We start from the raw sequence: 26,297 nt of genomic DNA on the forward strand, positions 1-26,297 counted from the left end.
TACCAGTACCCCTTGAATTCATTGTGCAATGCAAGCCTCATCAGGAGGAAGGGTACATTTGAGTTTCTGGATATGTATTCACTGAGCTATATTACAGACATGATTTTCTGTTTTATTGGCAGCAGCTTAGAGTGAGGACTGCTGCTTGGCATTCACTTTATCTGTCAAGATTCAGTGGAGACTTGTTTTGGTTCATATGGATTCTTAAAATACTGTAGGCAGAAGACAAATGCGACCAGATTGCCACCTGGTATATGCCAGCAGAGGGGGACTGCCTACTTCACGTCCATTACTGGCAGCTTTGGTTCAGCTAGGTACACCACAAAACACAGTCCAGAGGGAGTCCCCTTGTTCTCGAAGGTAGGCAGAGATTCAAACCCTCCTGAAGATAATGGGATTTAAGTCACTGTCCATAAGCTCTGAAAAAGCAGCCCCTGTGCTAAGCTTACATTAGTGAAGATGTGAGGGTGTGTGAGTGCCAGATAAGTCTGAATAGAAACTGTGTTTAACATACTAGTGTTTAGCAACATCTTAGCAGTGGCCTTCTGTGTGGCTTATGAAGTTGTGTAGTTTGCTGCTGCATTTGCTCACTTTACTTGCTTGTGATGTGGGGATTAAGTCCTTGATTTTCCCTGGAGAAGTCAGTGAGACTGAGTGCAGTTAGAGGCAATGCAGACCTGTCCAGGATGGAAGAGACATTGAAATAAACACAGTGGTTCCTGCCTTCTCCTCCCCCAGCTCAGCCACTTGTTTCTCACATTTGCAGTTCTCTGCTGAGCCTCCCTCCTGCTCTGGGACCTCATGCATCAGCTAGACTGTGCTCCACTGCTTATGTTAATTTATGAAGTCCTGGAGCAGGAGAGAAACTGTAATGCAGAACTGCACGTTGTAGTGCCAGCAGGTAGTGCTGGTATTTACTTCTGGGGTCTATTTTGCCTGTAATCCTTGAAACCTGTGACACATGAGGTATTTAATTTTGCAGGCAGGTGCTTCCAAATCACAGACTGGAGAATCTGAGATGACACAGGACATCTCCAGTCCACTATAGCAAGTGGTAGATGTTGGGTGACCATCCACCTTTGTTCTCAGATAACTTCTGCCTATATTGTGTGCAATTCTGGGCCCCACAATTTAAAAGGATGTTAAGGTACTTGAATGCGTCCAGAGGAGGGCAACAAAGCTCCTGAAAGGGCTGGAAGGAAAGTCCTGTGAGGAATGGCTAAGGACTCTGGGACACTAGTCCCTCAAAGCTGCAGAATTTCTACTCCCACTTCCAACAGCTGCAGATGCAGCATGCTGAGGCTCTTCCAAGTTCTTTGACTCTCCTCTTTCAGTGATGGGGCAGAGGGCTCTCTGCCTTAGCCTTGGACGCTCCTCTTTGGGAGGCTGCAACTCTGCACTGTCTTTGTATACTCATTCCATGTGCTGAAATGAAGTGCTTGCTCAAGGCTACGCAGAACCTTAAACATTTGCTAAGTTATGGCTTTGAGAACTATGTTGGTTGCTGTCTTATTTTCTCACCTACAGCTTGACTGTGAGAGCGTGGATATAGTCAGTTCTGTTTCTTGCAGGTTGGCTTTAGTGGCTGGACTATGGGTTTCAAATGATATATAGCTTGGCTGAGAAGTTCCACAGGTTGCTGAGCAGATGATCATGTGGTTTGCTAAAGGCTAACAGCTGCAATTACAGACATGGCAAAGGTTACTGGTGACCTTTCTATCACTGGTACAAATCACAGCGCATTATTAGAAACAAAATACCGTAAACAAATTGTGTCTCTCTACTAGGGAGAAATCGATCACACTGTGCAATTTGAGAATTGATTCCTCCCCCTGCCCTGCAGTTTTAAATGAGTGGATTCAAATTGGGTGGGTGCTGTCACTGCAGAAATGTATTAATACAAACAATAAATTTAATCTGCTGACTTTGGTGTGTAACTTTTTACAATTTGAATCTGTCAGTACCTACAAGAATGAAGCTTCTTAGTAGCTACTTAAGGTTTTGCAGCATGATTTGTTCATTCTGCCTCCCTCCCACCATGTTATTGCATGCAGTGTGAGACTTTCTGCATGTCCCCTGAAGGGGCAGAAACTGTGTGGGACTGCCTGGTCTCTGTTCCAGTGCCTGTCCCAAGTGTACGTGTCCATTAAATTCCTTGAAAATGCATGTATTAATTAAAATTTTAATTTGCAAGAGGACTTTGGAAGGGTTTTACTAAAACATGTTTTTTTCATGAAAAGCTTTTAAACACACAGTTTGTATTTTCTCAGCAACCAAGAAGAGAAAGACTCATCACAAACCTGAAAGACTGCCTGGGACTAAGACATTATATCCAAACAGATGTATTTTTAACCTGTGACAGCCATTTCCTTTATGCTGGAGTAAAGCGTATGCATGCCACTCTTCCCCTGAATCAATGTGTGGCTCTTACTGAGTGAAATGTTTTGTTCTTTATGAATGAACCAATTTCTCTTTGCAGTTTCCTTGAGATTTAATTTTTCATTAAATAAAAGAAATTTTATTTTAAAAACCCAAACAAACAAAATACAAACAAACAAAAAATTGAGGAGAAGGAGAAAATATTCAGAGGTTTTGGTAACTGCCAGCTTATCAACATAGCAACTCCTGGGCACAGTTCTAGCTGGGAATAAAACTACTTGGGATAGTGTTTAGAAAAACACCAGTCTCCATTAGAAATAGACAAGTCTTTTTTGATTTTTTTTTGTTTCATTTTGTATATTTAAAACACTTGTGATAATTGCAGCTTTCTCGCCTGTATTTTTCTTACTGCACAGTTTAAATATCAGCAGATCCTGTTCCATGTCAGCCAAGCTGCACAGGGACAGAGTAAAAGGAGCATGAAAGAGAAAACTTATAATTATATGGAGATGCATTAAAATGCTGAGGAAAAAGGTTAAGAAGGGACACAACTGCTCTCTCTAAATACATGAGAGAGGTAAACACTGCAGTGAAGGAAGAGCTACTTAAAGTAAAGGACAATACTGGTAAAAGAATAATGTGAATAAATTGGCCACGAACATACTTGAGTCAGGAATTAGAAGAATGTTTCTGAATATCAGAAGAGGACAGAGGTGCTGGGGGAGCTTGCTGCTGGGAGAAGCAGGGAGAAATGGAAGCTGGGTCTCAGGTGGGTTTCAAATAATTTATCAGTGTAATTGTACATGTTCAGAGAGATAGGGCCGGTGAGGCAGGAAATAATTTTCTGTCCTGAGTACCTCTATAGAAAGCAGACAACACCTTTGACTCTTCACTGTAAGACTGTCCATAATAACAAAATTGTCTTTAAAGGAGTTTTATTATTTACACTCAATTTTTATGTTGTTACAATATGTGATAGTCTCTGATGGGGTCCAGGGGTCTGGCCCAGCTCACTGGGAAGGAGCAGGGTGCCCCTCTGGAGAAGGTTGTCACAGAGCTGTGATTAATTTTCCCTTTTCTGAAAACTTTTTAGCCCTGTTGTGTCCATATGAGAGGAGGAGAGGTCTGCCAGCTATGTCATCTCACTGCTCCAAGGATGATCTGAAATCAACTATCAGATTCAGATTGAAAGTGATTTTTTTTTCAAAGGACTTGGTGGATTTACAAACTAATTTCTAGAACAGCTGGTCAGGTTGCTTCTGAGTAAAGCAGGCTCACAGCTACACTGGATATTTTTCCAACTGTGGTGTTTCCGCCCAGGCAGAGGTTTTGAGTTTCACATGACAAGCATAGCTTGAAATTCCCTCCATGGTAACTTCTGCCTGCAGTTCACATGGAAGCAGCTGTCTTCAATACATTCGCTCATTTGTTTTATCCTACAGTTGAGAAATAAGTAATTTCAGAACTATATGCTTCCCTGGAATCTCCTCCCAGTTTTGAACAGTTGTCTGAGAACAAGCTATTCTTTCTCAGTACCAATATTTACTATTTTACTTGTGATGGCAGATTTTTAGACTCAGTTTATGCTCCTCACTTTATGCTCCTGCTCTCTACCCTGGCAATATCCTGGACTCAGGCTCACATTCTAATATGACTTAGAACTGTACCCAGCTAGGCACTTTAGGAGAGTGCCTTATGCTGGCTTAGCACCCAGGAAAAGAGGCATGTTTTATATGCAGGACTGAATCCCCTGGGCTCAAATGTCTCCTGTAGCATTGTGAGGCTCTGTCCCCACAGCTGATAACTTTCCACCCAAGTCTCCTTAGAACTGCCTGATAACTTCAGGAGTGCCTACCCAAAGGAAACCTTCAGCAAAGGCACACACACAGATGGTAGGACACCAGATCACTGCCTTAACAAGCTGTTGGCTTCTGGAAGAGAAGAGGAATGTGCCATCCCTTTCTGCTGACTGTGCATCTTGTATTGCCAGCGATCACTCTGCCAGGCAGAGATCCCAGTGCAATTCATATCTCTCTGAACACCATGTCAAGGTGCTCCCTTTTCTGGTCATGTGGCCTGAGTTCTCCTGTCATGCAGACAATGACTTGCCGCCTGGCTAAGACACTTGATTGGGATTTCTGGTTTTGCTTTTTAACTGTCATCTGGTAAAACTTTTCAGGTGGTACTGCTTCTGCTTTGACCTCAGTTTCTCTTCTCCAAGACAGTATACATGTTCCTGCTATGCTGGCAGCTGCGCTAACAGTTGCTTAAAATAGGTGGGTAAAACACATCCTCTTGATCATCACCACAGACAAGAGTGTTCTGCTTCCACACTGGCTAAAGTGAAGACAAAGCTGCTACAGTTTTAACTCTGCTTTACATCTTGAATCCTCTCCCTGGGTTAAATGCAGGGTATGTCAGCCCCCATGCTGTTTTAACTCCAGCCAACTATTGTGAATTAGCCACCCTGAGTTAAGAACACCCATTATTTTTTCTCTCAGTTGTAGACATGCTGTCTTATTACTGGTTCTTATGTGGTTATTTGTCTGATATTTATTTAGGGCTCACTTTAGTGAGTATTTTGCTTGGTATTGTAGAAGATTAGGTCCTTTTTATGTGCTTAAAAAATTAGTCCAAATTAAAAGAAAGCAATTGAGCTAATCTAGCCCAACAGAGACAAGCTCTGGATGACCAGTGAAACCCAGGGCCTGATTCTGCACAATAGGATCCTGAGCCTTCACAGGCACTGCTCTGATACAGCCTAATGTAATTTACAATTTTCAGCTGTTCTAAACATGTCTTTTTTGACAGAGATCTGTCAGTCTACAGCAGCTGAAGACCAGCATTTCTGCTAATTTCTTCCAGATGCAAGTAAAATAATGACAAAGTTTTTCTTCCCCTTCAGCTCAAAAGCTCACAAAAATCCCCTCAAAATCTCATGGGTTGCAGTATTTCTTGCTTCCACGTAGTCTGAAAAAGATGGGTCAGATATACCATCTCCATTGCTGGATGTGCATGGAAGACCCATTTGTGACACATTATTACGAAGTGGCTGGCTAACCTAGAGATGGTATTAGTTACATAAGATGTCAAACATACCCCAAGTGCAGCATGGATGCTTTGGAGTGAAGCAATTACCTATTTTGTTGTCTTAAGAACAGAGTGACCTAGATTCTCTCTTCTTCTTTCTCTTTTCCTTTTTTCTTTTTTTTTTTTTTTTTTCCTATTTCCTCACAGGGTGGCCCACTTAGTTGATTAAACTGCAGCTCAATTATAACTGGTTGTGGTACAGTTGGGAATAAAGCAGATGTAAAGAGACTGGAGTTGATGAAGAAATTTATTTTTTGCCTTGTTGGTTACCTGGAAATTATGGTTGGGATTAATTGACAAGCATTAGTTTTAGTAGCTTTTGGGTGACAGGCATCACAGAATAGCCTTGGCTGGCAGTAAGGAATGCAAAAATGATTCAATGAAAAGTTATGCATTTTGTGGCAAGAAAAAAAAGGTAATGGTCTAATTTATAAAAGATTTTAAATAAGCTTTAAATCCAAAATAAGCCCAAAGTCAGCAAATGCAGTCACAGCACAGTTAACATTTTGTTTGAAGTGAATATATAAAACATGTTGACACTTGTACATTATTTATAATTTTAATGCACCTGCAAATTCTCTAACAAATCATCAGAGGCATCAGGAGGCCAAATAAGTCATCCAGGTAGAGTTTGCACAGGAGGGGACCAAACTCCAGCTGAAAACAACCCATCCTACACGGTCTTTGGTAACAGAATTATCCTTTAGGTTAAGGACATGACAGCCAGCTAACATGTGGTCCATGCTAAAGAATACTGTATTTAATGGAAACTGTCATTGTCTCAGTGTCGTGTTGGTTTCCTCATCTATTTTCTCCTCTCACTTAAAGCTCAGGGAACAGAACAAAAGCAAATCTGTTCAGTGCAGGACAACCTGGAAATTAAAATTCCTCTTCCCATGAAGTTCAAGGAGGGAAAGGATCCAATGAGAGCTCTTAACCCCTGAAGACATTGAGAGTCAAATTGCATTCCTAGGTAGATATCTCTGGGTAGATTTCTGCAGCAGGGATGAAGCTGTGGATGGAACCCAGCACCAGATTTATGCATGGACTCCAAGTGGTGGGAGGAGTACCTTCTGTCTCTGGGCTGGATGCCTAGCATGACTTCTTGCTGTATTATCGCATCACCTGCAGCTGAGCAGTGTGCCTTCACACTGTTGCCACCTTCACATTCAAGCATGACAACTTTGCCAGGTGAAAAGGCAGCTGGCATTCTGCTCTTATGTCTGTCTCTGACGGTGTGGAAAGCTGATGCTGTAAATACATTTCCTGATGGCAGGACAGAGGAAGCCTACCCATTCCTCCTCTGGAAAGTCCCATTACCCAAGTTCAGCTGTAGTGTGCTGTCTTGCTGCTCACTTACTACTTTAGTCTCTGAAAGTGGTCTCAGAGCTGCAAAGTCTGTTCTATACAGTGTGAGATGAATGCTCTCCTTACCTGCCTGGATTTCCATTTGGCTTCAGCAACACATGAAAGAAATATCCATGTGTGCCAAAATCTGCCTTTGATGCTTTGGGGCTTAAAGAAGTTCCTCAGGGATCAGAAAAGAGCGCAGGGAGAAGGGCCTGGGAAAATCCTCTTTCTTGTATTTGTGCTGAACTACCCTGTTTTGGGGAGGAGTGGGCTGGTAAGAAAGCACTATGCAAATATTCTGGGAGACACTATACCAGGCTGATGGCTGAGTTCACTGGTTATGGCAAGGGCTAGGTCTGTTCCAAGTGTGGCTCACTTCCAGCAAAAGAGAAAGATCACACTCTTCTATCTTCAAACAGTTTGTAAGAATGAAGTGCTGTTCATCTTTGTAGGGAAGTTTTCCTCCATTGGGAAGGATTCATCAAAGATACCACAGAAGCTAAAAGCCAGTTGTGTAATTTGAGGGCCTTGAAGGCTCTAGAAGGCCTTGACTTAAAGATGACTGACATCAAAGGGAAGGCCACACTTGACTTCAAATGATCTGAGTGCCATTTGAAATTTGGAAGCATCTGAGACACACTTACACATGATTTCAGATGTTTTTCAGCATCTCCTCGATGTTGTGCTTTTATATTGCCTTTCATAGTTAATTTTCCATCCTCTCTCAATAGCTATCATGGACATTGGGCTTTCTTACAGTCGTCTTATTTTCCTCATTTCATGAACTCTCCTGTCAGGGTGTTAGCTCTCTTTGTTTCACTTTGGTGCTAAGATAGCACTAAAACCACTTAACAGGAGAGCTTAGGAACTGTTTCTTGAGATGTATCCACCAGGATCAGACTATCTGTGCGGTATTTCTAGTCTAATACACAGTGCCTAGCAGAAGGATCTCATTGGCATCACTTGTCTCAGCTATTTCAGGACTGCTGCAGTGCCATGAGGAGGCACAGAGAGGATCTGTTTTGTTTAGTCACTCCCATAGGATCAGGAATGCTTTACTTAGTCCATGTGAGAAAGGCAGGTGGGCTTGGCCCTGATAATGCTTTCTTGCCTGTCCTCCTTGTCATGCAAGCTCCTGTCTAGCTGCTCTCTGAAGGCACCTGGTGATTCATGCCCATGTTATCACCCTGCACAGAGCAGTAAATCACCCTTGTCTACCTACGTGACACTGTTGGGTATCCCTTTCTCATGTACTCCTTAGGAGCAGACCTTTTTTAATGGTGCAGCTGGTAGGGGGTAACAACATGAATCTACTGACATTTTGCTAATGCTATTCGGTAAGACCAGAGCTGCTGTCTGTGTTTCATAGAAATGCTAGGGTCTATTCTTCCTGGTGACCTCTTATCAGGACAATGATGGAAGTGTGGAAATGAAACAACAAATCTTGTTTGGGGGCTCAGCACTCCAGTTATCCACCAATAAACCTGTTACCCTTCTTTAGACTGCTGCGACTTCTTCCCTGCAGCTATGTGCCTTAGTTCTGGTACTTGCCATTAAGCCAGGTGCTTCTTGGGCCCAGCAGTGAGGATGAGGACAAATAAATGATACCCTGTTAATTTACACAGCTCAGCAGCGTGGATTACAAGGCTAATATTCACATGGTGCTGCTGAAGGACCTGGGGTGAACTGTCAGTGGAGCATACATATAGGGGTTAATGCTATCAGAGACTTTCATCCAGTGAGCTTTGGTTCTATTTCTGCTCATGATGACATGGTTGACGTGGTAATTTTGTGATAAACTGGACTCACAGCGGAATTGTAGCAATTTATATTGGGGCAATGTATGTGCAGCTCTCCCTGAGAAAGACCTGGCCTTGGCTTCAGTGAAAAACCATGGTGACCTTTGGCAGAAATGTGACCTAGGATGGGGAGATAATGAGCTCCTTTATGCATGGGGCATGCTTTGGAGCTTCCAGCAGTAAGCGCAGGACCTTGTTCATATGGTGCAAGTCGAGTACCCTGTACTGCTGCTGGGTGTACTGCACCATGGACCACAGTGGATGAAGCCTGCTCACAACCTCAATTCCAGCAGATTTCTCCTCCCAGAAAGCCCATGGCACCCTTTGAAGAGCCATTCTGTGCTGAGAGGGCGTTTTCTCTCCCTCTCCATCTGTTAGATATGTTCATTGCCACACTGAAAAACCACCAGGGTGGCTTTGATAAACTGCTAGCCTTGCTGAGAAGGTTACCTCTCTGTGCCTCCCACTAATGTGTGTACACAGTAACTGCAGAGTACCATTGCTGTACAGGGCATTGAATATGAGTAAGAAGGAACCCTTCCTTGACTGTATTCATTATATGAGAACAGTAGGCTGAGAGGTAGGAGAACAATCCCTGTTATGCACCATTTCCCATAATTTTCATTCCATGTGCAAGTTTGTACCAGGAAATCGAAAAGACTTGCCATTATTATATCACTGACAGTCTCTGAGTAGTTAAATTCAGTTCAAGGTTCCAGCAGAGAGACCTGAGATTCCTTGTGTTCTGGCAAATGCTCACTGTTCATGTTTGCTAACCTTTTAGTTAGAGAACCAAATAGAGAAAGTGATAAGAGGTAGCGTGCTTGAAATGCAAAATGCTGAACAGAGCTTTCACTTTAACAAGGTCCCTATTCCCATTCTCTTTAACTACAAAGCATTTGTAAGGGGGCCAACTCATGAGTCAGTCTTTAATACATGTATTAAAACTGGCAGTAACTGCTCTTTAAAAAATAAGGAATTAGTTGTGTTGGGCAAAGCAGGGTTTGTTGTGTTTTTTGTTTTTTTTTTTTTCCCTCTCATTCAAATCCACTCCCACGCCCTTGAAAACAAACCAAGGAGCACATACTGGGACAGTGAGAGGAGAGGGGAGTACTGGCATAATTTGTCTTCTCCTTCAAGAAAGTGGCCTACCCTTGCAACATTTGCTGCTCAAGAATAGAGAGCACAGCACATGTAATCAGCCACTCACAGACCTGGCTGACTTTTGGCTGACTCTGTGGTCATAAGCATATGCCAGTTTGGTAAATGAGGGAGAATTGCCTATGCAGGGATTTTTCTCCCCTTCTGACCTGTTGGATTACATAATTTTTCACAGGCAATATGGGAAGTTCTATCTGTTTCACAGCATATTCTGGGCACCAGAGGGGATATTGCGGAACAGAAGCTGTGAGCAAAGAACTTTCTTCTTCCTGTCCACCATCATCTTAGCCTGCTATCAGAAGCAGAGCTACTTCTTCTTTAGCTCTCATTCCTGGCATGTCATTGACTTCTGGTCTCAAATGGCAGTTAATTGTTAGACATTTTCTCAACACTGTCCATGTACTGTTAGCAGGCCTCTGGGTTTTAACAAGCTCAATCTGGCTTATACCTACACTGACATTTATGTGTATCAGTATGATTGTATTTAGTCATTTGATGAGTGCAGAGTTTATGCCTGAACCTAACATGCCTTTCTTCCAAGATTGTGCCTGTAGCCACGAAGTGTGAGAGGAAACCAATTGGACAGCCAGTGGTGCTGTTACTGCTTTTTGGGGCATGGCCTTTAGTTTTCCAGTGCAGTGTCATGGCAGAAGTAGGCTGGACTTCAGCTGTGATGGTCTATGTGAAAAATAATGGTGCTATGGTTTCACTGCTGTGCAATCTCTGTCAGACAGATAAGGACAACCACAGACATGTGGCTGTGTGTCGCAAACCAGTCAGCCACCACGACATCGAAGGAGGCAGAGAGTTGAACTGGTTTTGGTGGAAGAATATATTTGTCATGAAAAGCTGTTCATCGTTATGTAAACTTCAGCTTAATTAACTTGTGACAGACTCGTCTGTGTAACTTTCCAGCTGAAGCATTGAAGTTCCTGAACAAGCTCATTACAGTGCTCTACTAGATAGACCAGCTTGACAATGGAAAGTAACACAAATCATTTTAACTACAGATTGTTTCATTATGTAACATTTTAAAAATGTGCTTTTGTCAAGCAGATCTCAGCACCTCTGGGGAACATTTACAACTTTGTCCTATGAGTAAGCTTGTGTTCCTTCTCTGGCTCAAAAGTTGATAATGAGGTCTTTAAAAGGATATGTGGTAGCTCTTTGCTAGAGAAGGATGAAATACAGCATTGACATATATTCTGGCTACCAGTAAAAGGAACAGGGTGAAGGTCATTTAAACATTTTTAGCAGAACACAATCACTCAGAACATCGGGATGATTTGCTGCCTGATACACTCATACTATGTCAGGATGAGGGAGAGCTGTATTTAGTAGCTCTTCTCTTTATCTGCAATTTGAGCTATTTCCTGGCACATTGCATTGATTTCTATCTCATCATGATCTTGTAATAATTGTAGAGGCAGGACAAAACCTAATCTAGTCTCATTTTTCTAGTGTCTTCCATGCTTTAGCTGTGACAGTAGTTTAGATCGCTATCGTTTCCTTTTCAGCAGAACTGCCAGTGAGTCCCCACTCCCTTTCAGGGAGTGTACTTGTACTTGTGCACTTGAATATTCCTCTTTTGGTAAACAACTTTGGTTTTGCACCCTGTCTGTTTCATGCCATTATTTGAGAGCACTTGTAATGCTAATTTTGGCCTGTGTTGCAGCCCATTTTAGCTTGTCATCATCCAGATAAAGAACTGCAGAAAGGCTGGTGTGCTTGAAAGCTGCTCTGTTTTTTTGCCTGGTAATGCAAAGTATTCTGTCTCCTAACAAGCCGTGCATCTCTTACTTCCTTACATTACCCAGTTTACACTTACACTACTGCAACAATGGGTTAAGTATCCATGTTGTCATTCAAGCGATTAATTAAAATGGGGACTAGACCTTGCAGAACACCCTCCCTGCAGCACATCCCTCCAGCCTGACAGCAAATCAATTGTGCATCAGATTCCAGACTTAACAAAGCAATACAAGTAGTTTCCAGGAGACTTTTTATTCTTGCTTCTGCAAACACACTGATGGATACAACCAACACACCTAACCAGCAGATTCTGAGGTCCCCTCAAAGAAGCAATATTAACTGAGCTTTTAAGGGACCCCCCAGAGGCACTGGCTTCCCTTCAGGAGAATGGAGAGAGTACAGGCAATGTTCCTTTACCACATCTGCTAGAAGTCCATATTAGCTGAGATGGATCCCATTAGGATTGTCTTCCTGGGAGAAGGCCCTAAATGGTCACAGCTACAGACCTGATTTAGGTTGGCTTGGAATGTTTGCAAAAAGAAAGTCTGTTCTTGCTTTCAGGTCTGCTACCCAGCAGTCCACTTTACAGCTTCATTGCAACAGTTTACTCTCTTATTCCTTTGCTTGCCCCTGTTAAAACTTGGTAGACAAACGGAACAAGGAGAGGTGCTGTGAGACTGGAGAAGGTTTTGAGAGGAACGAGGAGGTATCCTGCCAGCAGAATTTGGGATCTGACTGGTGTTGTATTATTAGCTGCCTTGGAGCTGTGAGTTTCCTGGAACTGAGACATGTCCCTAATCTTCTAGAATTTAGACAATAAAGCTGGCAAAGCATCCATAAAGTTTGTGATTGGTGTTACACTCAAGTCAATAAACCAAGTTAATATCTGTGTTAAGTCTTCTAATGTGTTGCACCCTTTATAGGTGCAGGGAACAGGTTATTGCATGTTACTTCTCTCTGTGTGGTCGTCAGTCTGGTTTGATGGATGTTGGTCTTCTTTTCTTGAGCAAACTAAAGCCTTCTATCAGTATGGAAGTCCTCTCAAAGGAGAACTGTGTTCATAAAGTGTAGCATTTAAAGCAGGAGGCATCTGAACCTTGATTCAGTATGCAAGAGGCAGCATGGATGTGGTCTCACATATTTCAGGGACATTGCTTTGTATTTTGATAGAAAGGAAGACATAACCAGCATGAGCCATTTCTATGTGCTGTGGCTCCCTTTAACTTTTTCAGTGCTGCATATGTATACCAGTCACCTGGAGAAATTATAGCAACAAGCAGGAGAGTTTTTTTCTGAAGCAGTGCAGGGAGTGTTTCTGCACTGGAGACATCTTGAGGTAGGTGAAGTGGGAGTAAAAGACCACTTACATAGCTGTCAATTCCACAGCTGGAAGGAAGTCTTCAGAATGTCAGCCAGATACCAGACAAATTCCCTCTAGACTCTCTTGTGGGAATTGTCTTCCACAGCCATACTATTTTGGCAAATCAGTGATGAGCTGAAAGCACAGAGATGCAGCATACTTTCTGCTCCATGGTGTGTCCAAGAGGCCCACACTGGAGTTAGAACTGGAGCTGTTAAACTGAAAGCAGTTCAAGGATATGTTTCCTACGAGTCTATTTATGTTTTCATTATCCCCACTGCCCTTTCTGGGTACTTACACCTTCCCATAGAGTGTGGCCACACAAGGAGACAGTGCAACACAACTAGAAACTCCCCCTAGGGTAGGAATGAAAATAAGATGTCATATGGTGGAATTGTTTTGGTTCTCTCAGCTGTGTGACTGCAAAGGCAAGTTATCTGACAAGACAAGCAGAGGATGGATGTACCTGTAGCTGGTCTGTGGGAGCAACAATGGTGACAGTCCTGTTTTTGCTTTGTCCTTCCCAACTTGATCATTAGTTGTGCTTCTGAGACAAATTCAGAACTCTTGTCAGAACCAAGAAGGGGCTGATCTTATACAGGGACAACATAATGAAGATGAGAGTTGAGGATATGGGGGAAAGTATCTGAGATGCCATGTTCACAAGAAGAGAAATATGGTTTACAGGAGCTGAAAAAAAGAGTACAGTGGGAGTAGGTCCCTTGAACAGTTGCCTGAAGCTGCTGTGAATAAGATATGCTGCCCATCTTTCTGACTATCCATCACAGTTGCACTTTCCTTGAAGAGGAGTAACTGGCATAAACTTCTAAGTGACACATTCATTGTGAATATGACCACCAGTCTAACAGCACTTCAAGTTTCCAGCCTAAAGAGGCAGGCAGCCCTTCTTAATTCTGTCTTCATTCTGCAAAAGCATCTAAATCCATGGCAGTCTTCAGATGTGTGCTGATTTGGGACCACATTTGAGTTTTCTTCTAGCACGTTTGGCATTTAGTCTCTTTTTTTTCAGGCCAGCTGTTAGGAGGAGGTGTGATTTCCCAGCAGTTGTGACCAACATAGTGTCTCTGTGTGTGTAGGCTGCCTACATGGTGGTGGGAGAAGAGTTCTTTCTTTACTGGAGAACAGTGCACTGAGTTCACAAAACAAGTGAACCTGTTCTGCTCTTTTAAAATTGGATAACTGGAAATTTGTTGGTGGTGTTCACAAAAGGAAGAAACAGAGTGGAAGTGACTCAAGGCTTAATGAGATTGTCCTATTTGTGGTGGTGGTCATAGTTGTGGCATGGTACTCAACAAAGGTTTACCTCAAGAGCATTGAAATTGTTCTCTATTAGTGGTCTTCTCTCTTTTTTCCTGTTTGAACCTGGGGCTTTGTTTTTGGCTCTAAGCCAAAACAACACTTCAAAGAGCTATTTTGGTGCTGCTATCTGTTCCCCAGCTCCCCCCATCTCTCCGTCTGTCTCTAAGTCACTGTCTGTAAGCCTTGCCACAGACTTAAAAGGGGGAAAAAAAGCATCAGCTTTTAGCAGTTGTGTTGATTCTTGCCTTAACAGTGTAAGTTTTAACTCAATGTTAAGGCATGACTTTGCAAGCTGAATAATTGGTATGTTTAGTATAAGAGGATGAAGATCAATGGGATTCCTGTGATCCCGGCTGATGATTTGTGGCTTTAATCTGGAGATGCTTTAAATTATGGTCCATCAGACTCTATCCAAGACCCTAGCTGAAAGAAGCATTTCAAAAGTTCACCCTTATCATCAGTTAGGTAAAAAGCATGGGCTAAAATTTAAGCATATGTGTAGCTCCTTCGCTAGGTGTGGCATTGGTGTACGCACGGGGACACCTCTTCAGTAGTAACGATGGATCCTACTTCTTTAGAACTCACTAGACTGAAAGGTATTTTCCAAAGGTTGAGAAGGTCTTTGCTGCTTTTCACAGAAGAGAGAGCTAAGGCTCAGAGGTAAAGCCCACTCACTTGGATGTGAGTAGGGTGAACTTGCCATCCTGACTAAGAACCAGCTGTGTCCCCAATGCTCATCTGTCCAGTTGTATGTGTGGAGTGATAGAGGGCTGACACAGGTGTGGAAGATGGTTGTCTTCTGCTCCTATCTTCAGCCCCAGGTATTAGCCTTTGAAAAAGCAGTTGGCAGACTGACTGGCTTTGAAATGAACTCAGTCATCAAGGTACCTGGGGTAGTGTCCCTGTGATAGGAGAGGAGAGTCTGCAGCAAGCAAAAAGGAGTGGGGAAGGAAATGGGAACATCATGTGAGGGAAGGAGACAAGAATGGAGATATTCTGAAGTTTCTCTGGCTAGAAACTCAAATTAAGCAAATATGCTTTAAAGAGGATGCAGGTCTGAATTCAGACCTGCTTTTGGCAGAGGTTGGACTAGAGAGCTCTCAAGGTCCTTTCCCACCCAAGTGGTTCTATGCTCCTGTGGTGTGTGAAGTCTTCTCCGTGCTGGTTCATGTCAGTCCTCCTGGAGAGAGCACTCAGTGAAGACAAACTAGAGATAAGAACTTGTCTCTTGTCGGATGTGCTGTTTTACAGCCTGAGTAGAAAACCAGCATGCCCTTCTGTTAATCTCAAAATCCTGTTATGTGCACAAGGGAAACATATGTTATATACCTAAAGCCAAGAATGTATTATTAGTAGAATTAAAAACTTAACTGTCTAATCAAAGATGTATTATTAGTTCTGATTTAGTTCTTGCAGAAAAATAAAACCAGAAATGAGTACTGCTATACAGAAAAATTCTCGGTTGTAATAACAATACAGTTAAAATTGTCATACACACGTTCTAGTATCTATCTTCCTACCCCGTTTTGTGATGGTATGCTTGTTGTTCCACTGCTCCTTGAGGTCCTAAGGAGGGTAGCTTCAATCTGGTTGAGGATGGGTTTGAGTCATCAGTCTTGGGAGTCCTTCACCAGGAGAAACATGATGATGTTAATGATTTTTTCTTCCTCAGTCAAGCATCCAGTTGGATTTATGTTTCTTAGCATGCTTTTACACCTTGCTCATTCTTTTATTCTATATTCAGATAAACTACTTTCTTCTGTTATCTCTGCAACTGTTTTTGTCCATCTTCAGGTCTGCATTTCTTTAATTGACTATTAGTGAGTTTCAGGATCTCCAGTCCTATCCCAATCCAATCCATCTTCTATCCCATGGTCCTGTAGCAGTCAAAGACACGACCTACAAGGGTTTACTCGCCCTGCGGGTATGTAAGATTGTGACTATGGGGTGCTCAGGATTCCGTAACACACAAGGACACAGGGGTTTGGATTTCTAGATTTATAGATCACTACGAATTACCACTAGTAAAGCAAGTATATATTACAAGTTACTACAAAATGACCACTAGTAAAGCAAGTATATATTACAAGTTACTACAAAATGACCACTAGTAAATATATATATACACATACATATATGTATATATATATATAAAACAAGTTCTTAGAGTCATAGAAAGGTTTGTGTTTGAAGGAAGCTTCAAGGGTCATCTATTTCCAACCTATCTGCCTTCTACTAGGTAGGGCTGATCAAAGCCCCATCCAACACTTCTAATGAACCCACAACTTCTCTGGGCAACCTGTTGTTATTACAGAATTACCACAGGGAAGTATATACTTCCTTATGATCATGTACCTTTATGCTCACCTATATATATTATGAGAGGTCTTACCAGTACAACACTGACCAAAACCGTTCCCAGGAGTGTGGGTAATCAGTGATGGAAAAGTGTCTCTTCATAGATGATCCATGTCACAGAGTTTGGAGTCAGCCAGGCATCCCCAGGGAAGGTCCAGTCTGGGAGATGTCATGCAGAGAAGTTTTCTCAGAGAAGTTCATGCAGAGAAGCTCCTGCAGAGAAGCTCCTACAGAGAAGCTCATCTTGGGTAGATAGCCAGTTAATTTTTATACAGTTTTGGTGTAGACACATAAGGGGGCATAGGATGTAGTTCCCAGCTTTTTTCATCATTACGGTTTCTTTGTTCTGCCTGTGGTACCTTATCAAGTGTGTCTTGGCTCCTGGAGAACTTATCAGAGAGATCCTGGGCTCTCGCTGAGGTCATTGAGAATATCTGGGACTCCTGCTGAGTTCACCAGAGTGCTGAGCTCATCAGGGAGGCCTCAGGGTGGGGTGGGGGGGCCCTAGCTAAGTAGATATCATCTTTGTCAGTAGGTTTACTTGGTCACCTTTATGGCTGCTCACATCAGCTCTTTTTTACAGCATCCTGTGTCTCCACTTCTCAAGGCCGCTGCTATCTGTTTTCTAGTAAACTATGCCAAATTATGCTAGAGTCATAGATACAACTACATAGAATAACTGCCTGCTTCTACTGTCTTTAAAAAAAATATTTTACTGTAGAAAGATAAGCAAGAGTAAGACAAATTAGCTATAGCCACTTGGTCATCAACAAAACTGCTGAGGGTGAGCTACAATTTTGACTTTCACTGTCCATGTGGGTTACCTGTCCCACACTTCTTCTGATGTGTATCAAAATAGATAGCAGGTCTCTAATCACCAGGGCATATTCTCCATTGATGTCGACTTTTACCTGTAGCTCTCAGAAGCAGCAGCTTCTGTGTCCCCCTTACAGTCTTACAGGTGATGCAAGCTGACTGATATATGTTGAAGAAGATTAGTGTGGTACACACATTGTATCTGAAAATGATGAAAGGTTGCAAATGGTTTGAATCTGCTATGTACTTTAGCTTAGAAATGTAAAGACAGAATAAATGACACAGGGACAGAATTTCTGCCTTGCAGTGAGTGGGAACAATTTTTGGTATTTGGCATAGCAGGCCTATAGGAAAGCATTTGTTATAAATAAACCCAGGATGAACACAGAAGGGATCCTGATAGGAACTGAAAAAGTGCTGAGCAAGAAAGATACTGCCTTGTGGCACTCAATGCTGCTCAGTATGCAGTGGGATTGGCCTGCATCATTGAAACCAACACAGCTGCAATCATGTAAGCTGAAAATCTTCACTGCAAATCCAACTGGAATAAGCACCAGGCAGGCAAATCTTAATACTGCAAAGTCTGTTTCTGTGCCCTAGCTCCTGTTAGTTCCTAGTAGGTACTTTGTGCCTACTATCACTGAAATTCCCTCAAGAGTCAATTCCTATTGTACTCTATGTCCTGGGTTCAGCTGGGATAGAGTTAATTTTCACAGGAAGCTGAGAGGGGGCACAGCCGGGACAGCTGACCTGAACTAGCCAAGGGACTATTCCATACCATGTGAGGGTCACGCTCAGTATATAACTGGGGAGCGGCTGGGGGATGTTCTCTCTCTCTGTGGGGGAAGTGGCAGAGCATCGGGTTCCGGGTGGTGAGCAGTTGCATCACTCGCTTTGTATATTAACATTGGGATTGTGACTGAAAATGAATGATGCACAGTGCAACTGCTCACCACTCAGAACCTGACACTCCGCCACTTCCCACACCGAGAGAGAGAACACCCCCAGCCGCTCCCCAGTTATATACTGAGCGTGACCCTCACATGGTATGGAATAGCCCCTTGGCTAGTTCAGGTCAGCTGTCCCGGCTGTGCCCCCTCCCAGGTTCCTGTGAAAATTAACTATCCCAACCAAACCCAGGACACTCCCTCATGCTGTAACTTTAATCCTTCCTAATCCTTCCTTTGAACAGTGGATACGCTAGAATTATATGGAGTCAGTTTCACTGTTGTTTATAGTCAGTTCAAAAGTATATCAGGTGGCAGGACTCTAGCAGATCAAATGAAAGGACCATCTAGCCCAGTGTTGCCTCCAACAGTGTATGTGTTGGGAAGACACCAACTGGGTAAGTGTAGTGTCCAGCCTCCAGTAGCAGTGGCTTTCAGATCCAGACACGTTACCTCTGTTATATTTGATAAACATGAGGATTCTCTATATGGGTGCAAGGGAGTGTTCAGGTAAAAAATTAATTTGATACAGGATTTGAATAGAGACAAAAATTTGTTATTCATTGGTCTTGTAAAACTGGATCTCCACCCCCAAATCTGGATTTTGTATTGAACTGGATTTGTCATTCAAAATAAACAAAACTCTGCCATTTCATACGCTGTCCAAAGCAATAGGAGAGTTTAAAAGGCTGTGAAAGTCATTGTGTGGAGCACTCTGTGCCTTTTGCCTCTGTAGGTCCCAAGCAAAGACTCAAAGCCATTGAATGGAAAACCTGGGTGATGTATGATTTGGGGTGAATACAGAATTTTGACATACACTCTCTCTGGTTGTGGTAATGATGGGTGAGGGCTATCAGCATAAAGTTGCTATAAATCATGCTCATTGTAAAGATAAGGGGCCTGATTGCAGTCAGCACTGAAATCTCTAGCATATTTCCTGGAAATTACTCACTTGAAAAGTGGAATTAAAAAACTCTTGTGCTAGGCAGACTCTACTGGGGAATTTGCAACTCATTGGTTGTCCATTTGTGTAACTAGGATACATAATATTTAGAAAATCTTACCAAAAAGCTGTTGCCTACTGTCATTTAGATGCTAGTTTTGGCTGTCCTTTTCTGCAAAGAGGTAGGCAGATTTCTGCCTACATTCTGCACTACTGAAGTTAATGTAGGGTTTTTTAAGTTGTGAAAAGGCTGAGCAAAGCAGCACAGACCTTTGTGATATTATGTGTGGTGTGGGCAGCTCACACTGTTTGTTTCACCAGTGTCTTACATCATCTGTTCACAGTAGGGCCTTTTTACTGTTCTGGGATCCAATATGCCAGAAATATGTGTAGGAGGGCAGGTCTACACTGAATCAAACCAATGGTCTGCCTCTTTCAGCATCCTGTTTCCAGTACCGGCCAAAGGTAGATACTTTATGAAAGTTTAAGTACAGGGCAAAACAATAACTTTGCCTAACATTCTCTCATCTCTCTCATTCGCTGTTTTTAGTCCAGGGGCTTCCTGGGCTATAAGTAGTTTCTCTGTATTTAATGATCCTCAGTGGAATTATCCACCATGAGCTTGTCCAGCCTGTCCTTGAACCTGTGGCACCAGCAGCATCCACAGCACTTTGTGCACTTGTTCCACCAGCCTGCTACCTGTTGCATGAAGATCCAGTTCTTTCTGATGGTTTTGAATCTTGCTCGTTGTACCTTCATTTGTTCTCTCAGCTGATTTTCTGGAATTTAAGTCTATGGGACAGGGGAAATGCATTGTGTTTTCCTGCAGTGAGGAGGTCTGTTTTCTTTCCATGACCCCACACCTAAAGGAATTCTTCTGAGAGACATGATTCCCGATGCACACCTAAAACATTCAAGAACTTGTTGCTGAAGATGGTTGCATAATCAAAAGTGGAAATCACATCCTCACTGAAAAAAATCCACATTGTCTGCTAGGAGTCTGAGAAGACTTGTGAAAGGAACAGGGTAATTTTGGGAGGGATAGCACTGTTGTGCCATTGGAGCAGAGTTGCAAAGACTCTTGAAAGTCTCTTGTAGTAAAGGGACTCTTGAAAGCAGTAGCTCTGATCCTGATCAGTAACTGAATTTGATCAATCAAGAGTACAACTTCTGTACAGTTTTCTTGCTGTACAAGAGCAAGGCCAGCCTTCATAAACAAATGGAATTGATATTTGCCTACCTGCCAGAAACCTTTGTATTTCTGCAAAGGTGTCTCTAAATAGTCAGTAAGTCAGTTAAGGAGTGATAGAAAATGCTGTGTGACCTAAGCAAATAATTACCTTTCTGATGTAAGAAAGATACAGCAGCATAACTATGAATGAACAGTTCAGAAAACTCCATCACTTGTCAATTCTCTGCCCATGGTCTGCTGGCAATATGAAGAATTAACAGCAGCACCCACAGAAATTAGAAAGAAGATTGAGTGATACTGCTAAGCTTGCAGTGAAAAGGATGTGTTGGGAATAATTAGATTAAGGCTCATTTGTTTATTCTTTCCCTGACTTGCTCAGACAGGATGACCTGATTTCATGTAAATCTAAGGCTGACTTGAGATAGAAACCCAGATCATAGCCTCACCTGTATGGTTAGAAAGAAGGTTCTTGAAGGAAAAAAAAAAAAAAAAAAAGAGGATATGTTAGCTATCTCCATCTTTTTTGCCTTTGGATGAAAGGAACTGTTCCCTCTTGGTCATTTTAAACTATTATTGCTGTTGTTATTATCGTTGTTGTTGCTTACAGTTTTTAAGCTAGTCTGGGGAAATTAGCATCAATGAAAAAATGGAGAAAAAGGATCAGCTCTTGTGCTGACAACAGATGGGTAAATCAAATGATTGAGGCTGAGGAGGGAAAGTGTTTACAAAAGAGCAGAAAATGGGCAGTTGCATCTTTCCTCTGCAGTGCTTTGTGTGAGAGCCGCCTGTATGGAGCAAATTGCTTCTGCATGAAGGGTTGCTTGTGCTTTGTAGAGGTAGCATGGGTGAACTGAAATTACTTTTGCTTTCCTACCCTATGCCCCTGTGCAGAGAAACTGTGTGTTAACTTGCCTGAGAGCTGAAACTCCGGACCATTCATAGTTTTGCAACTGAATAACTGCAGTGCTAAAGGCTGTAGCTGAGAAATATCTGGACATCTGCTCTCAGAAAAAGAGGATGGTGTAACACAACCCCCCACCTTTGCCAGCACAGATTTATTCATAACCCCCTGCCTCAGCTGGTAAAACCAGACCCATGAGTATGCACAAATATCAATGGGGAATGTGGGTGGCCTTGAGACCTAAAGAAGTTCCAAGAGACTCTCCAGTTGGTGAAATCATACCTTAAGCCACTAAACACTTTAATGGGCTGGAAATTCAGACTTCCTCTCTTCTCCAACTCAGTATAACAATTTTAGTGCAGGATCTTTGTAAAGCAGTGCATATAAGGATGGGGTTTGGGACATGCCAAGTCTTGGCTTTTTGCCTAAGCTAGCTGTAAGAATACTTCTGACATTAAAAATGGAAAATCTGTCTGTAAGTGTAATGCACATGTACTTCCCCCCTCCGCCCCCCGCCAAAATCTGTATTCTGTGCAGGTTATAGAACTGGCTTCTCTTGTCTTCCTCTAGCCAAGGTATATTAGAAAGGGTTTTCCAGGATGGTAGTACATTGTGCTATTGGGAACAGAAATATTTCAGCGTAAATGAATTTCATGGATTTAAATTCACCAAATGTGAGACGTGTTCCATGGAGAAGATGTTGCAAGGTCAAATTTAGTTCATTAGAGGTGCTAGCATGCTTCTGTGGGGTAAGCACAGATGGTGTTTGCCTATAAAACAGCCACAGTCTGTAGCCCACACTTGTCCTTGTCAAACTGTTAGAGAGTCTCAGGGCGACTGTGTTGGCCATGCCTTTCGAATTGGTATTCTTCCCTGGAGAAAATCCCATTACTGACACATTGTTCTGCAGGCCACAGTGTCCTTACTAAAGGCTTATTTTTGCGAGTATGGATGTCACAGTCAAAACGTAATTTCTGTGGGGAATACTACTAATGTGGCTTCTGGTTCTTTTGAAGCAGAGAAGTTCCAGCTTTTGCCTTAATGTTTTGCCTGTGCATATTAGTTCTGGCAGATGATACTGTTGGCAGCACTCTTTTACCTATTTCCCTCATCTGAGTAGTTTTGGTGGAGAACCCTGAGTTTCTCTCTCCTGACATGGTGCTATAGTACATTTGGTAGGATGCCTTGATTGGATACAAAAGTGTCAGTTTACAGTTCAATTACAAGGGTGCAAGGGAAAGAAAACACCAGTTAGATTTGATGTTCAGCAGGACTGAGTGGGGTCATGAAGAGGGTAAGAGATTTGAGGAAACTTAGGTATCCAACTTTTCATGGCTGCCTTGTACACTACAAGTTATCCTAACCTGCAGCTTTTCATGTGTCATCCCTGATGAAATTTTGCACATGCAGAAAATTAAAATCCCTTTCTCACATTTAGACAATGAACTTGCTCATAATTCGCTGTGGTGAGGAAAGGAAGGCAAGGGATAAGATAGTAATAAAAAAGAGAAATAGTGCTTTTCTTTTGCTTTTTACTTTTTCATGGTAACTAATCTGTCTTAAAGTGCTCCTGAAATCAGGAAAACAACTGGGAGAATGGATGGCTTGGAAGCTTTAGTTGTTACTGCAGGCACACAGCAAACTGGCATTTATGAGACAACCAACAACCTAGAATTTCCTTAGCACTCAGGAAAAGGCTTTGTGAATCTTTCTTTGTCCTTCTGTGGCTCTTACCTTTTCAGCTCTGAGCATAGCTGTCATCTGGGTCATGTGCTATGTTCATTCTGTGAGGTGGGGTGTCATAGCAATGACAGCACAGTCCCTTGCTGAGCAAAGTGGACATGGAGATGATGGTTGCCTTTTACAGCTCAGTTTTTGCTCACATACCAACACAGTATCTTGGCAGATTCCTGGATGAGGTGTCTATGAATACATAGAGACAGATCTGTCTGACAGAATTTATCATGAATATCAGAGAATGAGAAGTAATGAAGCCTTCAGTAGCTTCTTTCCACCCCAGAAAAGCACAATGCTATGTCTTGGACCAAACCTTTACCTGAAGGATAGTGCCTGCTGGTTTGGATCTTAATTCCTGCACTTAGCAGGAGTTCTCTCAGAAGCACAGAATAGCTGAAATTGAAAGGGACCTCTTGAGATTTTCTGCTCCAACTCCCCTGCTCAAGCAGGGTCAGCTTGAACTGCCCCCAGGACTGTTTACAGTTAGGTTTGGAATATCTCCGTATATACTGTTGGAGGAAGAGAGAAACAGTTCTCCATGCATGTCATGATGACAAAGTACTGGTTTATACTGACTTAAGGAGGGGGAAGTGGAAAGTGGCCAGGGTCCAGGTATCTGGCAGAGAAAAAATTAAATTCCTTCTTGGGGGTGGACTGGGGTAGAGTTTCTTCTAGAAACTAATTCTGAAGAATTAGTAATAGGTGAGAAAACAATCCATCAGATAAAGGGGTGCAGAAACAGCTTCCTAGTGATGGTCGTAGGACGGAGTGTGTGATTTCTTTGGGATCTTTCCAGCCCTATTTCCCAATGTGGTTGTTCCCTGATAAAATTCTACTGAATTATTGCTTTAATGAAGAGCAAAGATTTCTCATTTTAGGTTATGATAAATTATTATAGTATTAATTAGAACTTGCATAGCCAGTTTAATTTTTCAGAGGTTTTAAAAAATATTAATTACTTTATTAGTAACAATTAAGATGTTCTTTGGGAATTATAGTACTTCTTTTTTTCCAGTTGTTTGTTTGCTATTGATTTTGTTCCTTCAGATGTGTTTTGTATTCTCACTGTGCAGTTTGGATGATGCATTTTCACCTGGTATGTTCAAGTTACACTCAGTTCCTTCCCACAGCCCTTTTGTTTGTGATAAGATGGGTCATGGGTGCAAGAAGGAGTACGGATCTATGATGGACTGACTGTAAAAATGAGGAATGACTTCCAAACATTGCTTTAAGAGCCTTGCGAATGGGAGACGTCTCACCCTGACTATAGAGCTAGCCTGAGTCCTGCCATACAATGCACCTGGTGTTGCATGTTTTTTTGTTATCTTTAAACATATTAAAGGAGTGGTTTAGGATTTGGGGGGAGTGGAGCTGATGGTGGTATTTTTTTTTTTTTCCCCCAGTAGACTGCTATTCTGCTGGAATGGTTGCAGTGTTCTGTAAATCGATTTGGCATGACATCTCCAAGGCTTTTGAGTACCCACTATGTAGATGCATGGCCAGGGTTATTCAGTGAAGTTTGGTAAGTTGTCATGATGTGAAATTAGGAGTCCAGCTTGGCTCCTACCATAGTTGTTTCTGTAGAAGTGAGTGAAGTCCACACCAGGTGCATAGCTCAGCTGATTATGGGGAGAGTGGAAATACTTCCTGGCTCCATTGCTGGATAGATTTCATATTGCCTTATTTCTAGATGGGAAGGTAATACCTAGCACATAATTCCTTGTCATTCTTAGGAAGGACTTGCTGATGAAAGTAAAATTGTTCAAAACAAGGCGTCCATGTATTATAGTAATATAGCTCAATTATGTCATTTTTAAGTTTAGAAGACGTAACATGAATTACCCCTCAGGTCTTGAGCACTGGGGAAAGCAATGGGTATGTAACTGCTTGCACCTTCAAGAATATTTCAGCTCCCTGCAGAGATTTGCGAGGGAGTGAGTTGGACTGCAAACACTTTCTACTGGAAGCAGATTATGGAGAGGTGTTGATTCATAAATGATTCAGGGATTGTTCCTTCTTTTGAAAATATTGCTAGGGAAGCACACTCTGAACTTCTCTTCCGGTGTAAATCTTTCTCTTGACCTTAACAACTGTGGGTAGCAGGTCTGTGGCTTTCTGTAGGAAGGTAAAACTCTAGCCAGCCCACAAAGACTGCCTGAGCAAGACTGCATCCTGGCCTTGGGCAGAGTCTGACTTACCTGGAACAAATTTCCTGTCTGCTTTGGTTTCTTTTCAGGTTTATGTTATGCCCCGGCTCCTTACTATAACAGAGGCTAAAACATAACCACACTGGAGCCTACAGAGACAAGGGGATCTTGGTCACCTGTGTTATCTCTTTGAAAGAAAAAAGGGGGAGCATGTAATTTATTTCAATAATCAAGCCATTTGCTTGCTGGAGTAAAAAAATTTCCCCACTTAAGTGTGACATAAAGGTGATTGGGGGGAATAATAGACCTCAATTCATCTTCAGTGATTTTCTTTTCTTTTATTGCACTTACAAAATGCTGAAGACTGGATATTGAAAAGACTTTACTCCACGGACTGAGTCACTCCTACCCCAACAAGTTCTGCAATGCTAGAATCAATCATTCCTTGCAGGTTTGGAGGGGCCTCTGCCCACTTCAGGAAACTCCCAAGATCTGTTGGTCATTCTGAAGGGATGCAAAACTAATCAAATAATATGCAAAGTCCAGTGCCTTTTGAGTGTATGTGGTCATCAAAATGGCTTGGGAATCAGCAGAATAAAGCCTCACCTCCTGTGAACTCATGTTCATAGCTAACCTATCTCTGCTTTCTTGCAGTCCCCTCAGTTCACCACCTTGGGCACTAGCTTTCTAAGAGTACCCAGCTAACTCTCATATCCTCTTTGCTCCCACTCCACAGTTCTCTTTTCTTTTTCCTATACTGCCCATCTGTATGACCAGCATTGGTGGCTAAAGAAATGCTGGCTGATCTTCTGATCACTGCCCCTTGGGAAAGGGAAGGTTATCATCTCTGTCGCTGTGGGTGCTAATTTCAGTTCATCAATCTTCCCCTATCTTTTGCTTTTTATATAACATGTCAAGAGCTTTCAAGCTGGCCTGCTCTGTCTAACCTTTGGGCAACTGGAAAACAGGGCTGATACTGTGCATGTCCCCATGTCAGTGGGATAGCATAGAGAGGGTCAGTGTGGCATATACCACAGTGTGGTGG

The 26,297-nt window shown here is 42.3% G+C and overlaps 1 protein-coding gene across 3 annotated transcripts in view; it reads left to right on the forward strand.

Moving 5' to 3' along the window:
- Positions 1-26,297, forward strand: part of CPLX1 (complexin 1) — a 117,072-nt gene that overhangs the window by 5,719 nt on the left and 85,056 nt on the right. The gene's annotated exons all lie outside the window — the stretch shown is intronic.

The sequence above is a fragment of the Aquila chrysaetos genome, chromosome Z, assembly GCF_900496995.4.
Source record: "Aquila chrysaetos chrysaetos chromosome Z, bAquChr1.4, whole genome shotgun sequence".
NCBI lineage: Eukaryota > Metazoa > Chordata > Aves > Accipitriformes > Accipitridae > Aquila > Aquila chrysaetos.